The sequence below is a fragment of the Apteryx mantelli genome, chromosome 29 (genome assembly GCF_036417845.1).
Source record: "Apteryx mantelli isolate bAptMan1 chromosome 29, bAptMan1.hap1, whole genome shotgun sequence".
NCBI classification, from domain to species: Eukaryota; Metazoa; Chordata; class Aves; order Apterygiformes; family Apterygidae; genus Apteryx; species Apteryx mantelli.
Window position 1 is genome coordinate 244013 of NC_090006.1, and position 15694 is coordinate 259706.

Sequence of the window (15694 nt, forward strand, 5' to 3'; positions counted from 1 at the left end):
TCTTAGGCGGCGAGGCGGCGAAGGCACGCGCTGCTTTGCCAGGCGCCGAAGGCACGCAGCGCTGTGTGAGGCGGCGAAGGCACGCAGTGCTTTGCCAGGCTGCGATGCGGCGAGGCGCCGAACGCAGGCACTTCTTTGCTAGGTGCCGAAGGAACACGGCGCTTTGCTTGGCGGCGACGGCACGCGGAGCTATGCTGGGCGGCGAGGCGGCGAAGGGACACGGCGCTTTGCTAGGCGGCGAGGGCGAGAAGGGACGCGGCGCTTTCTTAGGCGGCGAGGCGGCGAAGGCACGCGCTGCTTTGCCAGGCGCCGAAGGCACGCAGTGCTTTGCTAGGCTGCGATGCGGCGAGGCGCCGAACGCAGGCACTTCTTTGCTAGGTGCCGAAGGAACACGGCGCTTTGCTTGGCGGCGACGGCACGCGGAGCTTCGCTGGGCGGCGAGGCGGCGAATGGACACGGCGCTTTGCTAGGCGGCGAGGGCGAGAAGGGACGCGGCGCTTTCTTAGGCGGCGAGGCGGCGAAGGCACGCACTGCTTTGCCAGCCGCCTAAGGCACGCAGTGCTTTGCTAGGCTGCGATGCGGCGAGGCGCCGAACGCAGGCACTTCTTTGCTAGGTGCCGAAGGAACACTGCGCTTTGCTTGGCGGCGACGGCACGCGGAGCTTTGCTGGGCGGCGAGGCGGCGAAGGGACACGGCGCTTTGCTAGGCGGCGAGGCGGCGAAGGCACGCGCTGCTTTGCCAGGCGCCGAAGGCACGCAGCGCTGTGTGAGGCGGCGAAGGCACGCAGTGCTTTGCCAGGCTGCGATGCGGCGAGGCGCCGAACGCAGGCACTTCTTTGCTAGGTGCCGAAGGAACACGGCGCTTTGCTTGGCGGCGACGGCACGCGGAGCTTTGCTGGGCGGCGAGGCGGCGAAGGGACACGGCGCTTTGGTAGGCGGCGAGGGCGAGAAGGGACGCGGCGCTTTCTTAGGCGGCGAGGCGCCGAAGGCACGCGCTGCTTTGCCAGGCGCCGAAGGCACGCAGTGCTTTGCTAGGCTGCGATGCGGCGAGGCGCCGAACGCAGGCACTTCTTTGCTAGGTGCCGAAGGAACACTGCGCTTTGCTTGGCGGCGACGGCACGCGGAGCTTTGCTGGGCGGCGAGGAGGCGAAGGAACACGGCGCTTTGCTTGGCGGCGACGGCACGCGGAGCTTTGCTGGGCGGCGAGGCGGCGAAGGGACACGGCGCTTTGCTAGGCGGCGAGGGCGAGAAGGGACGCGGCGCTTTCTTAGGCGGCGAGGCGGCGAAGGCACGCGCTGCTTTGCCAGGCGCCGAAGGCACGCAGCGCTGTGTGAGGCGGCGAAGGCACGCAGTGCTTTGCCAGGCTGCGATGCGGCGAGGCGCCGAACGCAGGCACTTCTTTGCTAGGTGCCGAAGGAACACGGCGCTTTGCTTGGCGGCGACGGCACGCGGAGCTTTGCTGGGCGGCGAGGCGGCGAAGGGACACGGCGCTTTGCTAGGCGGCGAGGGCGAGAAGGGACGCGGCGCTTTCTTAGGCGGCGAGGCGGCGAAGGCACGCGCTGCTTTGCCAGGCGCCGAAGGCACGCAGCGCTGTGTGAGGCGGCGAAGGCACGCAGTGCTTTGCCAGGCTGCGATGCGGCGAGGCGCCGAACGCAGGCACTTCTTTGCTAGGTGCCGAAGGAACACGGCGCTTTGCTTGGCGGCGACGGCACGCGGAGCTTTGCTGGGCGGCGAGGCGGCGAAGGGACACGGCGCTTTGCTAGGCGGAGAGGGCGAGAAGGGACGCGGCGCTTTCTTAGGCGGCGAGGCGGCGAAGGCACGCGCTGCTTTGCCAGGCGCCGAAGGCACGCAGTGCTTTGCTAGGCTGCGATGCGGCGAGGCGCCGAACGCAGGCACTTCTTTGCTAGGTGCCGAAGGAACACGGCGCTTTGCTTGGCGGCGACGGCACGCGGAGCTTTGCTAGGCGCCCAAGGCAGACGACGCTTTGCTAGGCAGCGAGGCGGCGAACGCACAAAGCGATTTGCTCGGCGGTGATTCGCTGCCTCGCACAATAGCTAACCACTGTGCATGTTGGCTGTCTCACAAACAAGCAGCCTGCTGCGTCTCTTCGCTGCCTCGCCAACTAGCAAAGTGCTGCCTCGCTTCGCCTGCAGGCGAAAAAGCCATCCGCCATGCCACTGCGCCACCTGGTGCACAAGCAAAGTGCTGCATCTCTTCGCTGCCTCGCACAATGAGCAACCACTGGGCATGTTGGCTGTGTCACAAACAAGGAGACTGCTGAATCTCTTCGCTGCCTCGCCAACAAGCAAACCGCTGCATCTCTTCGCTGCCTCACCAACAAGCAAAGCACTCGATCTGCTCGCCGCCTCGGCAGCATGCCAACCGCCGCGTCTCTTCGCTGCCTGCCCAACAAGCAAACCGCTGCGTCTCTTCACTGCATCGCCAAAAGCAAAGCGTCGCGTCTCTTCGCCACATGGCCAGCTAACTAGCTGCTGCGTCTCTTCGACGCCTCGCAGACGAGCACACCGCTGCATCTCTTGCATGCCTCGCAAACTAAGGAAACGCTGCGCCTCTTCGCTCCCTCTCAAGAAGCAAAGCGCCGCGTCTCTTCGCCGCCTCGCAAACTAAACGCTGCATGTGTTCAGTGCCTCGCAGAAAAGCAGACCGCTGCGTGTATTCGCTGCCTGGCAGAAAGCAAAGCACGGCGCCTGTTCGCTGCCTGGCCAGCAAGCAAAGCGCTCCATCTCTTCGCTGCCTGGCAAACTAAGGAAGCGCTGCGTGCCTTCGGCGCCTAGCAAAGCAGCGCGTGCCTTCGCCGCCTCGCCGCCTAAGAAAGCGCTGCGTGCCTCCTCGCCCTCGCCGCCTAGCAAAGCGCCGTGTGCCTTCGCCGCCTCGCCTCCCAAATCGCTTCGTGCCTTCGCCGCCTAGCAAAGCGCCTAGCAAAGCGTCCTCAGCCTTCGCTGCCTAGCAAAGCTCCACGTCCGCTCGCCGCCTAGCAAAGCACTGTGTGCCCTCGCCGCCTCCTACAGCGCTGCGTGCCTTCGGCGCCTGGCAAAGCACTGCGTGCCTTCGGCGCCTGGTAAAGCACTGCGAGCCCTCGCCGCCTCGCACAGCGCTGCGTCCTTGGGCGCCTGGCAAAGCAGCGCGTGCCTTCGCCACCAAGCAAGGCGCACGAGCCCGTCGACCACGATCAAATGGCTGCGTGCCTTCGCTGCCTCGTGCCTTAGCAAAGCGCCACATGCCTTCGGCGCCTACAAAAGCGCCGTGTCCCTTCGGCGCTACTACGGCGTTTGCTAAGCGGCGAGGCGGCGAAGGGACGCAGCGCTGTGTGAGGCGGCGAAGGTAAGCAGCGCTTTGCTAGGTGGCGAGGCGGCGAAGGGACGAAGCGATTGGGGAGGCGGTGAAGGGACAGGGCGCTTTGTTGGGCGGCGAGGGCGAAAAGGGACGCAGCGCTTTCTTAGGCGGCGAGGCGGCGAAGGCACGCGCTGCTTTGCCAGGCGCCGAAGGCACGCAGCGCTGTGTGAGGCGGCGAAGGCACGCAGTGCTTTGCCAGGCTGCGATGCGGCGAGGCGCCGAACGCAGGCACTTCTTTGCTAGGTGCCGAAGGAACACGGCGCTTTGCTTGGCGGCGACGGCACGCGGAGCTTTGCGGGGCGGCGAGGCGGCGAAGGGACACGGCGCTTTGCTAGGCGGCGAGGGCGAGAAGGGACGCGGCGCTTTCTTAGGCGGCGAGGCGGCGAAGGCACGCGCTGCTTTGCCAGGCGCCGAAGGCACGCAGCGCTGTGTGAGGCGGCGAAGGCACGCAGTGCTTTGCCAGGCTGCGATGCGGCGAGGCGCCGAACGCAGGCACTTCTTTGCTAGGTGCCGAAGGAACACGGCGCTTTGCTTGGCGGCGACGGCACGCGGAGCTATGCTGGGCGGCGAGGCGGCGAAGGGACACGGCGCTTTGGTAGGCGGCGAGGGCGAGAAGGGACGCGGCGCTTTCTTAGGCGGCGAGGCGGCGAAGGCACGCGCTGCTTTGCCAGGCGCCGAAGGCACGCAGCGCTGTGTGAGGCGGCAAAGGCACGCACTGCTTTGCCAGCCGCCGAAGGCACGCAGCGCTTTGCTAGGCTGCGATGCGGCGAGGCGCCGAACGCAGGCACTTCTTTGCTAGGTGCCGAAGGAACACGGCGCTTTGCTTGGCGGCGACGGCACGCGGAGCTTTGCTGGGCGGCGAGGCGGCGAAGGGACACGGCGCTTTGGTAGGCGGCGAGGGCGAGAAGGGACGCGGCGCTTTCTTAGGCGGCGAGGCGGCGAAGGCACGCGCTGCTTTGCCAGGCGCCGAAGGCACGCAGCGCTGTGTGAGGCGGCGAAGGCACGCCGTGCTTTGCCAGCCGCCGAAGGCACGCAGCGCTTTGCCAGGCTGCGATGCGGCGAGGCGCCGAACGCAGGCACTTCTTTGCTAGGTGCCGAAGGAACACGGCGCTTTGCTTGGCGGCGACGGCACGCGGAGCTTTGCTGGGCGGCGAGGCGGCGAAGGGACACGGCGCTTTGCTAGGCGGCGAGGGCGAGAAGGGACGCGGCGCTTTCTTAGGCGGCGAGGCGGCGAAGGCACGCGCTGCTTTGCCAGGCGCCGAAGGCACGCAGTGCTTTGCTAGGCTGCGATGCGGCGAGGCGCCGAACGCAGGCACTTCTTTGCTAGGTGCCGAAGGAACACGGCGCTTTGCTTGGCGGCGACGGCACGCGGAGCTATGCTGGGCGGCGAGGCGGCGAAGGGACACGGCGCTTTGCTAGGCGGCGAGGGCGAGAAGGGACGCGGCGCTTTCTTAGGCGGCGAGGCGGCGAAGGCACGCGCTGCTTTGCCAGGCGCCGAAGGCATGCAGCGCTGTGTGAGGCGGCAAAGGCACGCACTGCTTTGCCAGCCGCCGAAGGCACGCAGCGCTTTGCTAGGCTGAGATGCGGCGAGGCGCCGAACGCAGGCACTTCTTTGCTAGGTGCCGAAGGAACACGGCGCTTTGCTTGGCGGCGACGGCACGCGGAGCTTTGCTGGGCGGCGAGGCGGCGAAGGGACACGGCGCTTTGGTAGGCGGCGAGGGCGAGAAGGGACGCGGCGCTTTCTTAGGCGGCGAGGCGGCGAAGGCACGCGCTGCTTTGCCAGGCGCCGAAGGCACGCAGCGCTGTGTGAGGCGGCGAAGGCACGCGCTGCTTTGCCAGGCGCCGAAGGCACGCAGCGCTGTGTGAGGCGGCGAAGGCACGCCGTGCTTTGCCAGCCGCCGAAGGCACGCAGCGCTTTGCTAGGCTGCGATGCGGCGAGGCGCCGAACGCAGGCACTTCTTTGCTAGGTGCCGAAGGAACACGGCGCTTTGCTTGGCGGCGACGGCACGCGCAGCTTTGCTAGGCGCCCAAGGCAGACGACGCTTTGCTAGGCAGCGAGGCGGCGAACGCACAAAGCGATTTGCTCGGCGGTGATTCGCTGCCTCGCACAATAGCTAACCACTGTGCATGTTGGCTGTCTCACAAACAAGCAGCCTGCTGCGTCTCTTCGCTGCCTCGCCAACTAGCAAAGTGCTGCCTCGCTTCGCCTGCAGGCGAAAAAGCCATCCGCCATGCCACTGCGCCACCTGGTGCACAAGCAAAGTGCTGCATCTCTTCGCTGCCTCGCACAATGAGCAACCACTGGGCATGTTGGCTGTGTCACAAACAAGGAGACTGCTGAATCTCTTCGCTGCCTCGCCAACAAGCAAACCGCTGCATCTCTTCGCTGCCTCACCAACAAGCAAAGCACTCGATCTGCTCGCCGCCTCGGCAGCATGCCAACCGCCGCGTCTCTTCGCTGCCTGCCCAACAAGCAAACCGCTGCGTCTCTTCACTGCATCGCCAAAAGCAAAGCGTCGCGTCTCTTCGCCACATGGCCAGCTAACTAGCTGCTGCGTCTCTTCGACGCCTCGCAGACGAGCACACCGCTGCATCTCTTGCATGCCTCGCAAACTAAGGAAACGCTGCGCCTCTTCGCTCCCTCTCAAGAAGCAAAGCGCCGCGTCTCTTCGCCGCCTCGCAAACTAAACGCTGCATGTGTTCAGTGCCTCGCAGAAAAGCAGACCGCTGCGTGTATTCGCTGCCTGGCAGAAAGCAAAGCACGGCGCCTGTTCGCTGCCTGGCCAGCAAGCAAAGCGCTCCATCTCTTCGCTGCCTGGCAAACTAAGGAAGCGCTGCGTGCCTTCGGCGCCTAGCAAAGCAGCGCGTGCCTTCGCCGCCTCGCCTCCCAAATCGCTTCGTGCCTTCGCCGCCTAGCAAAGCGCCTAGCAAAGCGTCCTCAGCCTTCGCTGCCTAGCAAAGCTCCACGTCCGCTCGCCGCCTAGCAAAGCACTGTGTGCCCTCGCCGCCTCCTACAGCGCTGCGTGCCTTCGGCGCCTGGCAAAGCACTGCGTGCCTTCGGCGCCTGGTAAAGCACTGCGAGCCCTCGCCGCCTCGCACAGCGCTGCGTCCTTGGGCGCCTGGCAAAGCAGCGCGTGCCTTCGCCACCAAGCAAGGCGCACGAGCCCGTCGACCACGATCAAATGGCTGCGTGCCTTCGCTGCCTCGTGCCTTAGCAAAGCGCCACGTGCCTTCGGCGCCTACAAAAGCGCCGTGTGCCTTCGGCGCTACTACGGCGTTTGCTAAGCGGCGAGGCGGCGAAGGGACGCAGCGCTGTGTGAGGCGGCGAAGGTAAGCAGCGCTTTGCTAGGTGGCGAGGCGGCGAAGGGACGAAGCGATTGGGGAGGCGGTGAAGGGACAGGGCGCTTTGTTGGGCGGCGAGGGCGAAAAGGGACGCAGCGCTTTCTTAGGCGGCGAGGCGGCGAAGGCACGCGCTGCTTTGCCAGGCGCCGAAGGCACGCAGCGCTGTGTGAGGCGGCGAAGGCACGCACTGCTTTGCCAGGCTGCGATGCGGCGAGGCGCCGAACGCAGGCACTTCTTTGCTAGGTGCCGAAGGAACACGGCGCTTTGCTTGGCGGCGACGGCACGCGGAGCTTTGCGGGGCGGCGAGGCGGCGAAGGGACACGGCGCTTTGGTAGGCGGCGAGGGCGAGAAGGGACGCGGCGCTTTCTTAGGCGGCGAGGCGGCGAAGGCACGCGCTGCTTTGCCAGGCTGCGATGCGGCGAGGCGCCGAACGCAGGCACTTCTTTGCTAGGTGCCGAAGGAACACGGCGCTTTGCTTGGCGGCGACGGCACGCGGAGCTATGCTGGGCGGCGAGGCGGCGAAGGGACACGGCGCTTTGCTAGGCGGCGAGGGCGAGAAGGGACGCGGCGCTTTCTTAGGCGGCGAGGCGGCGAAGGCACGCGCTGCTTTGCCAGGCGCCGAAGGCATGCAGCGCTGTGTGAGGCGGCAAAGGCACGCACTGCTTTGCCAGCCGCCGAAGGCACGCAGCGCTTTGCTAGGCTGAGATGCGGCGAGGCGCCGAACGCAGGCACTTCTTTGCTAAGTGCCGAAGGAACACGGCGCTTTGCTTGGCGGCGACGGCACGCGGAGCTTTGCTGGGCGGCGAGGCGGCGAAGGGACACGGCGCTTTGCTAGGCGGCGAGGGCGAGAAGGGACGCGGCGCTTTCTTAGGCGGCGAGGCGGCGAAGGCACGCGCTGCTTTGCCAGGCGCCGAAGGCACGCAGCGCTGTGTGAGGCGGCGAAGGCACGCAGTGCTTTGCCAGGCTGCGATGCGGCGAGGCGCCGAACGCAGGCACTTCTTTGCTAGGTGCCGAAGGAACACGGCGCTTTGCTTGGCGGCGACGGCACGCGGAGCTTTGCTGGGCGGCGAGGCGGCGAAGGGACACGGCGCTTTGCTAGGCGGCGAGGGCGAGAAGGGACGCGGCGCTTTCTTAGGCGGCGAGGCGGCGAAGGCACGCGCTGCTTTGCCAGGCGCCGAAGGCACGCAGCGCTGTGTGAGGCGGCGAAGGCACGCAGTGCTTTGCCAGGCTGCGATGCGGCGAGGCGCCGAACGCAGGCACTTCTTTGCTAGGTGCCGAAGGAACACGGCGCTTTGCTTGGCGGCGACGGCACGCGGAGCTATGCTGGGCGGCGAAGGGACACGGCGCTTTGCTAGGCGGCGAGGGCGAGAAGGGACGCGGCGCTTTCTTAGGCGGCGAGGCGGCGAAGGCACGCGCTGCTTTGCCAGGCGCCGAAGGCACGCAGCGCTGTGTGAGGCGGCGAAGGCACGCGCTGCTTTGCCAGGCGCCGAAGGCACGCAGCGCTGTGTGAGGCGGCGAAGGCACGCCGTGCTTTGCCAGCCGCCGAAGGCACGCAGCGCTTTGCCAGGCTGCGATGCGGCGAGGCGCCGAACGCAGGCACTTCTTTGCTAGGTGCCGAAGGAACACGGCGCTTTGCTTGGCGGCGACGGCACGCGGAGCTTTGCTGGGCGGCGAGGCGGCGAAGGGACACGGCGCTTTGGTAGGCGGCGAGGGCGAGAAGGGACGCGGCGCTTTCTTAGGCGGCGAGGCGGCGAAGGCACGCGCTGCTTTGCCAGGCGCCGAAGGCACGCAGTGCTTTGCTAGGCTGCGATGCGGCGAGGCGCCGAACGCAGGCACTTCTTTGCTAGGTGCCGAAGGAACACGGCGCTTTGCTTGGCGGCGACGGCACGCGGAGCTTCGCTGGGCGGCGAGGCGGCGAATGGACACGGCGCTTTGCTAGGCGGCGAGGGCGAGAAGGGACGCGGCGCTTTCTTAGGCGGCGAGGCGGCGAAGGCACGCGCTGCTTTGCCAGGCGCCGAAGGCACGCAGTGCTTTGCTAGGCTGCGATGCGGCGAGGCGCCGAACGCAGGCACTTCTTTGCTAGGTGCCGAAGGAACACTGCGCTTTGCTTGGCGGCGACGGCACGCGGAGCTTTGCTGGGCGGCGAGGCGGCGAAGGGACACGGCGCTTTGCTAGGCGGCGAGGCGGCGAAGGCACGCGCTGCTTTGCCAGGCGCCGAAGGCACGCAGCGCTGTGTGAGGCGGCGAAGGCACGCAGTGCTTTGCCAGGCTGCGATGTGGCGAGGCGCCGAACGCAGGCACTTCTTTGCTAGGTGCCGAAGGAACACGGCGCTTTGCTTGGCGGCGACGGCACGCGGAGCTTTGCTGGGCGGCGAGGCGGCGAAGGGACACGGCGCTTTGGTAGGCGGCGAGGGCGAGAAGGGACGCGGCGCTTTCTTAGGCGGCGAGGCGGCGAAGGCACGCGCTGCTTTGCCAGGCGCCGAAGGCACGCAGTGCTTTGCTAGGCTGCGATGCGGCGAGGCGCCGAACGCAGGCACTTCTTTGCTAGGTGCCGAAGGAACACTGCGCTTTGCTTGGCGGCGACGGCACGCGGAGCTTTGCTGGGCGGCGAGGAGGCGAAGGAACACGGCGCTTTGCTTGGCGGCGACGGCACGCGGAGCTTTGCTGGGCGGCGAGGCGGCGAAGGGACACGGCGCTTTGCTAGGCGGCGAGGGCGAGAAGGGACGCGGCGCTTTCTTAGGCGGCGAGGCGGCGAAGGCACGCGCTGCTTTGCCAGGCGCCGAAGGCACGCAGCGCTGTGTGAGGCGGCGAAGGCACGCAGTGCTTTGCCAGGCTGCGATGCGGCGAGGCGCCGAACGCAGGCACTTCTTTGCTAGGTGCCGAAGGAACACGGCGCTTTGCTTGGCGGCGACGGCACGCGGAGCTATGCTGGGCGGCGAAGGGACACGGCGCTTTGCTAGGCGGCGAGGGCGAGAAGGGACGCGGCGCTTTCTTAGGCGGCGAGGCGGCGAAGGCACGCGCTGCTTTGCCAGGCTGCGATGCGGCGAGGCGCCGAACGCAGGCACTTCTTTGCTAGGTGCCGAAGGAACACGGCGCTTTGCTTGGCGGCGACGGCACGCGGAGCTATGCTGGGCGGCGAGGCGGCGAAGGGACACGGCGCTTTGCTAGGCGGCGAGGGCGAGAAGGGACGCGGCGCTTTCTTAGGCGGCGAGGCGGCGAAGGCACGCGCTGCTTTGCCAGGCGCCGAAGGCATGCAGCGCTGTGTGAGGCGGCAAAGGCACGCACTGCTTTGCCAGCCGCCGAAGGCACGCAGCGCTTTGCTAGGCTGAGATGCGGCGAGGCGCCGAACGCAGGCACTTCTTTGCTAAGTGCCGAAGGAACACGGCGCTTTGCTTGGCGGCGACGGCACGCGGAGCTTTGCTGGGCGGCGAGGCGGCGAAGGGACACGGCGCTTTGCTAGGCGGCGAGGGCGAGAAGGGACGCGGCGCTTTCTTAGGCGGCGAGGCGGCGAAGGCACGCGCTGCTTTGCCAGGCGCCGAAGGCACGCAGCGCTGTGTGAGGCGGCGAAGGCACGCAGTGCTTTGCCAGGCTGCGATGCGGCGAGGCGCCGAACGCAGGCACTTCTTTGCTAGGTGCCGAAGGAACACGGCGCTTTGCTTGGCGGCGACGGCACGCGGAGCTTTGCTGGGCGGCGAGGCGGCGAAGGGACACGGCGCTTTGCTAGGCGGCGAGGGCGAGAAGGGACGCGGCGCTTTCTTAGGCGGCGAGGCGGCGAAGGCACGCGCTGCTTTGCCAGGCGCCGAAGGCACGCAGCGCTGTGTGAGGCGGCGAAGGCACGCAGTGCTTTGCCAGGCTGCGATGCGGCGAGGCGCCGAACGCAGGCACTTCTTTGCTAGGTGCCGAAGGAACACGGCGCTTTGCTTGGCGGCGACGGCACGCGGAGCTATGCTGGGCGGCGAAGGGACACGGCGCTTTGCTAGGCGGCGAGGGCGAGAAGGGACGCGGCGCTTTCTTAGGCGGCGAGGCGGCGAAGGCACGCGCTGCTTTGCCAGGCGCCGAAGGCACGCAGCGCTGTGTGAGGCGGCGAAGGCACGCGCTGCTTTGCCAGGCGCCGAAGGCACGCAGCGCTGTGTGAGGCGGCGAAGGCACGCCGTGCTTTGCCAGCCGCCGAAGGCACGCAGCGCTTTGCCAGGCTGCGATGCGGCGAGGCGCCGAACGCAGGCACTTCTTTGCTAGGTGCCGAAGGAACACGGCGCTTTGCTTGGCGGCGACGGCACGCGGAGCTTTGCTGGGCGGCGAGGCGGCGAAGGGACACGGCGCTTTGGTAGGCGGCGAGGGCGAGAAGGGACGCGGCGCTTTCTTAGGCGGCGAGGCGGCGAAGGCACGCGCTGCTTTGCCAGGCGCCGAAGGCACGCAGTGCTTTGCTAGGCTGCGATGCGGCGAGGCGCCGAACGCAGGCACTTCTTTGCTAGGTGCCGAAGGAACACGGCGCTTTGCTTGGCGGCGACGGCACGCGGAGCTTCGCTGGGCGGCGAGGCGGCGAATGGACACGGCGCTTTGCTAGGCGGCGAGGGCGAGAAGGGACGCGGCGCTTTCTTAGGCGGCGAGGCGGCGAAGGCACGCGCTGCTTTGCCAGGCGCCGAAGGCACGCAGTGCTTTGCTAGGCTGCGATGCGGCGAGGCGCCGAACGCAGGCACTTCTTTGCTAGGTGCCGAAGGAACACTGCGCTTTGCTTGGCGGCGACGGCACGCGGAGCTTTGCTGGGCGGCGAGGCGGCGAAGGGACACGGCGCTTTGCTAGGCGGCGAGGCGGCGAAGGCACGCGCTGCTTTGCCAGGCGCCGAAGGCACGCAGCGCTGTGTGAGGCGGCGAAGGCACGCAGTGCTTTGCCAGGCTGCGATGTGGCGAGGCGCCGAACGCAGGCACTTCTTTGCTAGGTGCCGAAGGAACACGGCGCTTTGCTTGGCGGCGACGGCACGCGGAGCTTTGCTGGGCGGCGAGGCGGCGAAGGGACACGGCGCTTTGGTAGGCGGCGAGGGCGAGAAGGGACGCGGCGCTTTCTTAGGCGGCGAGGCGGCGAAGGCACGCGCTGCTTTGCCAGGCGCCGAAGGCACGCAGTGCTTTGCTAGGCTGCGATGCGGCGAGGCGCCGAACGCAGGCACTTCTTTGCTAGGTGCCGAAGGAACACTGCGCTTTGCTTGGCGGCGACGGCACGCGGAGCTTTGCTGGGCGGCGAGGAGGCGAAGGAACACGGCGCTTTGCTTGGCGGCGACGGCACGCGGAGCTTTGCTGGGCGGCGAGGCGGCGAAGGGACACGGCGCTTTGCTAGGCGGCGAGGGCGAGAAGGGACGCGGCGCTTTCTTAGGCGGCGAGGCGGCGAAGGCACGCGCTGCTTTGCCAGGCGCCGAAGGCACGCAGCGCTGTGTGAGGCGGCGAAGGCACGCAGTGCTTTGCCAGGCTGCGATGCGGCGAGGCGCCGAACGCAGGCACTTCTTTGCTAGGTGCCGAAGGAACACGGCGCTTTGCTTGGCGGCGACGGCACGCGGAGCTTTGCTGGGCGGCGAGGCGGCGAAGGGACACGGCGCTTTGCTAGGCGGCGAGGGCGAGAAGGGACGCGGCGCTTTCTTAGGCGGCGAGGCGGCGAAGGCACGCGCTGCTTTGCCAGGCGCCGAAGGCACGCAGCGCTGTGTGAGGCGGCGAAGGCACGCAGTGCTTTGCCAGGCTGCGATGCGGCGAGGCGCCGAACGCAGGCACTTCTTTGCTAGGTGCCGAAGGAACACGGCGCTTTGCTTGGCGGCGACGGCACGCGGAGCTTTGCTGGGCGGCGAGGCGGCGAAGGGACACGGCGCTTTGCTAGGCGGAGAGGGCGAGAAGGGACGCGGCGCTTTCTTAGGCGGCGAGGCGGCGAAGGCACGCGCTGCTTTGCCAGGCGCCGAAGGCACGCAGTGCTTTGCTAGGCTGCGATGCGGCGAGGCGCCGAACGCAGGCACTTCTTTGCTAGGTGCCGAAGGAACACGGCGCTTTGCTTGGCGGCGACGGCACGCGGAGCTTTGCTAGGCGCCCAAGGCAGACGACGCTTTGCTAGGCAGCGAGGCGGCGAACGCACAAAGCGATTTGCTCGGCGGTGATTCGCTGCCTCGCACAATAGCTAACCACTGTGCATGTTGGCTGTCTCACAAACAAGCAGCCTGCTGCGTCTCTTCGCTGCCTCGCCAACTAGCAAAGTGCTGCCTCGCTTCGCCTGCAGGCGAAAAAGCCATCCGCCATGCCACTGCGCCACCTGGTGCACAAGCAAAGTGCTGCATCTCTTCGCTGCCTCGCACAATGAGCAACCACTGGGCATGTTGGCTGTGTCACAAACAAGGAGACTGCTGAATCTCTTCGCTGCCTCGCCAACAAGCAAACCGCTGCATCTCTTCGCTGCCTCACCAACAAGCAAAGCACTCGATCTGCTCGCCGCCTCGGCAGCATGCCAACCGCCGCGTCTCTTCGCTGCCTGCCCAACAAGCAAACCGCTGCGTCTCTTCACTGCATCGCCAAAAGCAAAGCGTCGCCTCTCTTCGCCACATGGCCAGCTAACTAGCTGCTGCGTCTCTTCGACGCCTCGCAGACGAGCACACCGCTGCATCTCTTGCATGCCTCGCAAACTAAGGAAACGCTGCGCCTCTTCGCTCCCTCTCAAGAAGCAAAGCGGCGCGTCTCTTCGCCGCCTCGCAAACTAAACGCTGCATGTGTTCAGTGCCTCGCAGAAAAGCAGACCGCTGCGTGTATTCGCTGCCTGGCAGAAAGCAAAGCACGGCGCCTGTTCGCTGCCTGGCCAGCAAGCAAAGCGCTCCATCTCTTCGCTGACTGGCAAACTAAGGAAGCGCTGCGTGCCTTCGGCGCCTAGCAAAGCAGCGCGTGCCTTCGCCGCCTCGCCGCCTAAGAAAGCGTTGCGTGCCTCCTCGCCCTCGCCGCCTAGCAAAGCGCCGTGTGCCTTCGCCGCCTCGCCTCCCAAATCGCTTCGTGCCTTCGCCGCCTAGCAAAGCGCCTAGCAAAGCGTCCTCAGCCTTCGCTGCCTAGCAAAGCTCCACGTCCGCTCGCCGCCTAGCAAAGCACTGTGTGCCCTCGCCGCCTCCTACAGCGCTGCGTGCCTTCGGCGCCTGGCAAAGCACTGCGTGCCTTCGGCGCCTGGTAAAGCACTGCGAGCCCTCGCCGCCTCGCACAGCGCTGCGTCCTTGGGCGCCTGGCAAAGCAGCGCGTGCCTTCGCCACCAAGCAAGGCGCACGAGCCCGTCGACCACGATCAAATGGCTGCGTGCCTTCGCTGCCTCGTGCCTTAGCAAAGCGCCACGTGCCTTCGGCGCCTACAAAAGCGCCGTGCCCCTTCGGCGCTCCTACGGCGTTTGCTAAGCGGCGAGGCGGCGAAGGGACGCAGCGCTGTGTGAGGCGGCGAAGGTAAGCAGCGCTTTGCTAGGTGGCGAGGAGGCGAAGGGACGAAGCGATTGGGGAGGCGGTGAAGGGACAGGGCGCTTTGTTGGGCGGCGAGGGCGAAAAGGGACGCAGCGCTTTCTTAGGCGGCGAGGCGGCGAAGGCACGCGCTGCTTTGCCAGGCGCCGAAGGCACGCAGCGCTGTGTGAGGCGGCGAAGGCACGCACTGCTTTGCCAGGCTGCGATGCGGCGAGGCGCCGAACGCAGGCACTTCTTTGCTAGGTGCCGAAGGAACACGGCGCTTTGCTTGGCGGCGACGGCACGCGGAGCTTTGCGGGGCGGCGAGGCGGCGAAGGGACACGGCGCTTTGGTAGGCGGCGAGGGCGAGAAGGGACGCGGCGCTTTCTTAGGCGGCGAGGCGGCGAAGGCACGCGCTGCTTTGCCAGGCTGCGATGCGGCGAGGCGCCGAACGCAGGCACTTCTTTGCTAGGTGCCGAAGGAACACGGCGCTTTGCTTGGCGGCGACGGCACGCGGAGCTATGCTGGGCGGCGAGGCGGCGAAGGGACACGGCGCTTTGCTAGGCGGCGAGGGCGAGAAGGGACGCGGCGCTTTCTTAGGCGGCGAGGCGGCGAAGGCACGCGCTGCTTTGCCAGGCGCCGAAGGCATGCAGCGCTGTGTGAGGCGGCAAAGGCACGCACTGCTTTGCCAGCCGCCGAAGGCACGCAGCGCTTTGCTAGGCTGAGATGCGGCGAGGCGCCGAACGCAGGCACTTCTTTGCTAAGTGCCGAAGGAACACGGCGCTTTGCTTGGCGGCGACGGCACGCGGAGCTTTGCTGGGCGGCGAGGCGGCGAAGGGACACGGCGCTTTGGTAGGCGGCGAGGGCGAGAAGGGACGCGGCGCTTTCTTAGGCGGCGAGGCGGCGAAGGCACGCGCTGCTTTGCCAGGCGCCGAAGGCACGCAGCGCTGTGTGAGGCGGCGAAGGCACGCAGTGCCTTGCCAGGCTGCGATGCGGCGAGGCGCCGAACGCAGGCACTTCTTTGCTAGGTGCCGAAGGAACACGGCGCTTTGCTTGGCGGCGACGGCACGCGGAGCTTTGCTGGGCGGCGAGGCGGCGAAGGGACACGGCGCTTTGGTAGGCGGCGAGGGCGAGAAGGGACGCGGCGCTTTCTTAGGCGGCGAGGCGGCGAAGGCACGCGCTGCTTTGCCAGGCGCCGAAGGCACGCAGCGCTGTGTGAGGCGGCGAAGGCACGCAGTGCTTTGCCAGGCTGCGATGCGGCGAGGCGCCGAACGCAGGCACTTCTTTGCTAGGTGCCGAAGGAACACGGCGCTTTGCTTGGCGGCGACGGCACGCGGAGCTATGCTGGGCGGCGAGGCGGCGAAGGGACACGGCGCTTTGCTAGGCGGCGAGGGCGAGAAGGGACGCGGCGCTTTCTTAGGCGGCGAGGCGGCGAAGGCACGCGCTGCTTTGCCAGGCGCCGAAGGCACGCAGCGCTGTGTGAGGCGGCGAAGGCACGCGCTGCTTTGCCAGGCGCCGAAGGCACGCAGCGCTGTGTGAGGCGGCGAAGGCACGCCGTGCTTTGCCAGCCGCCG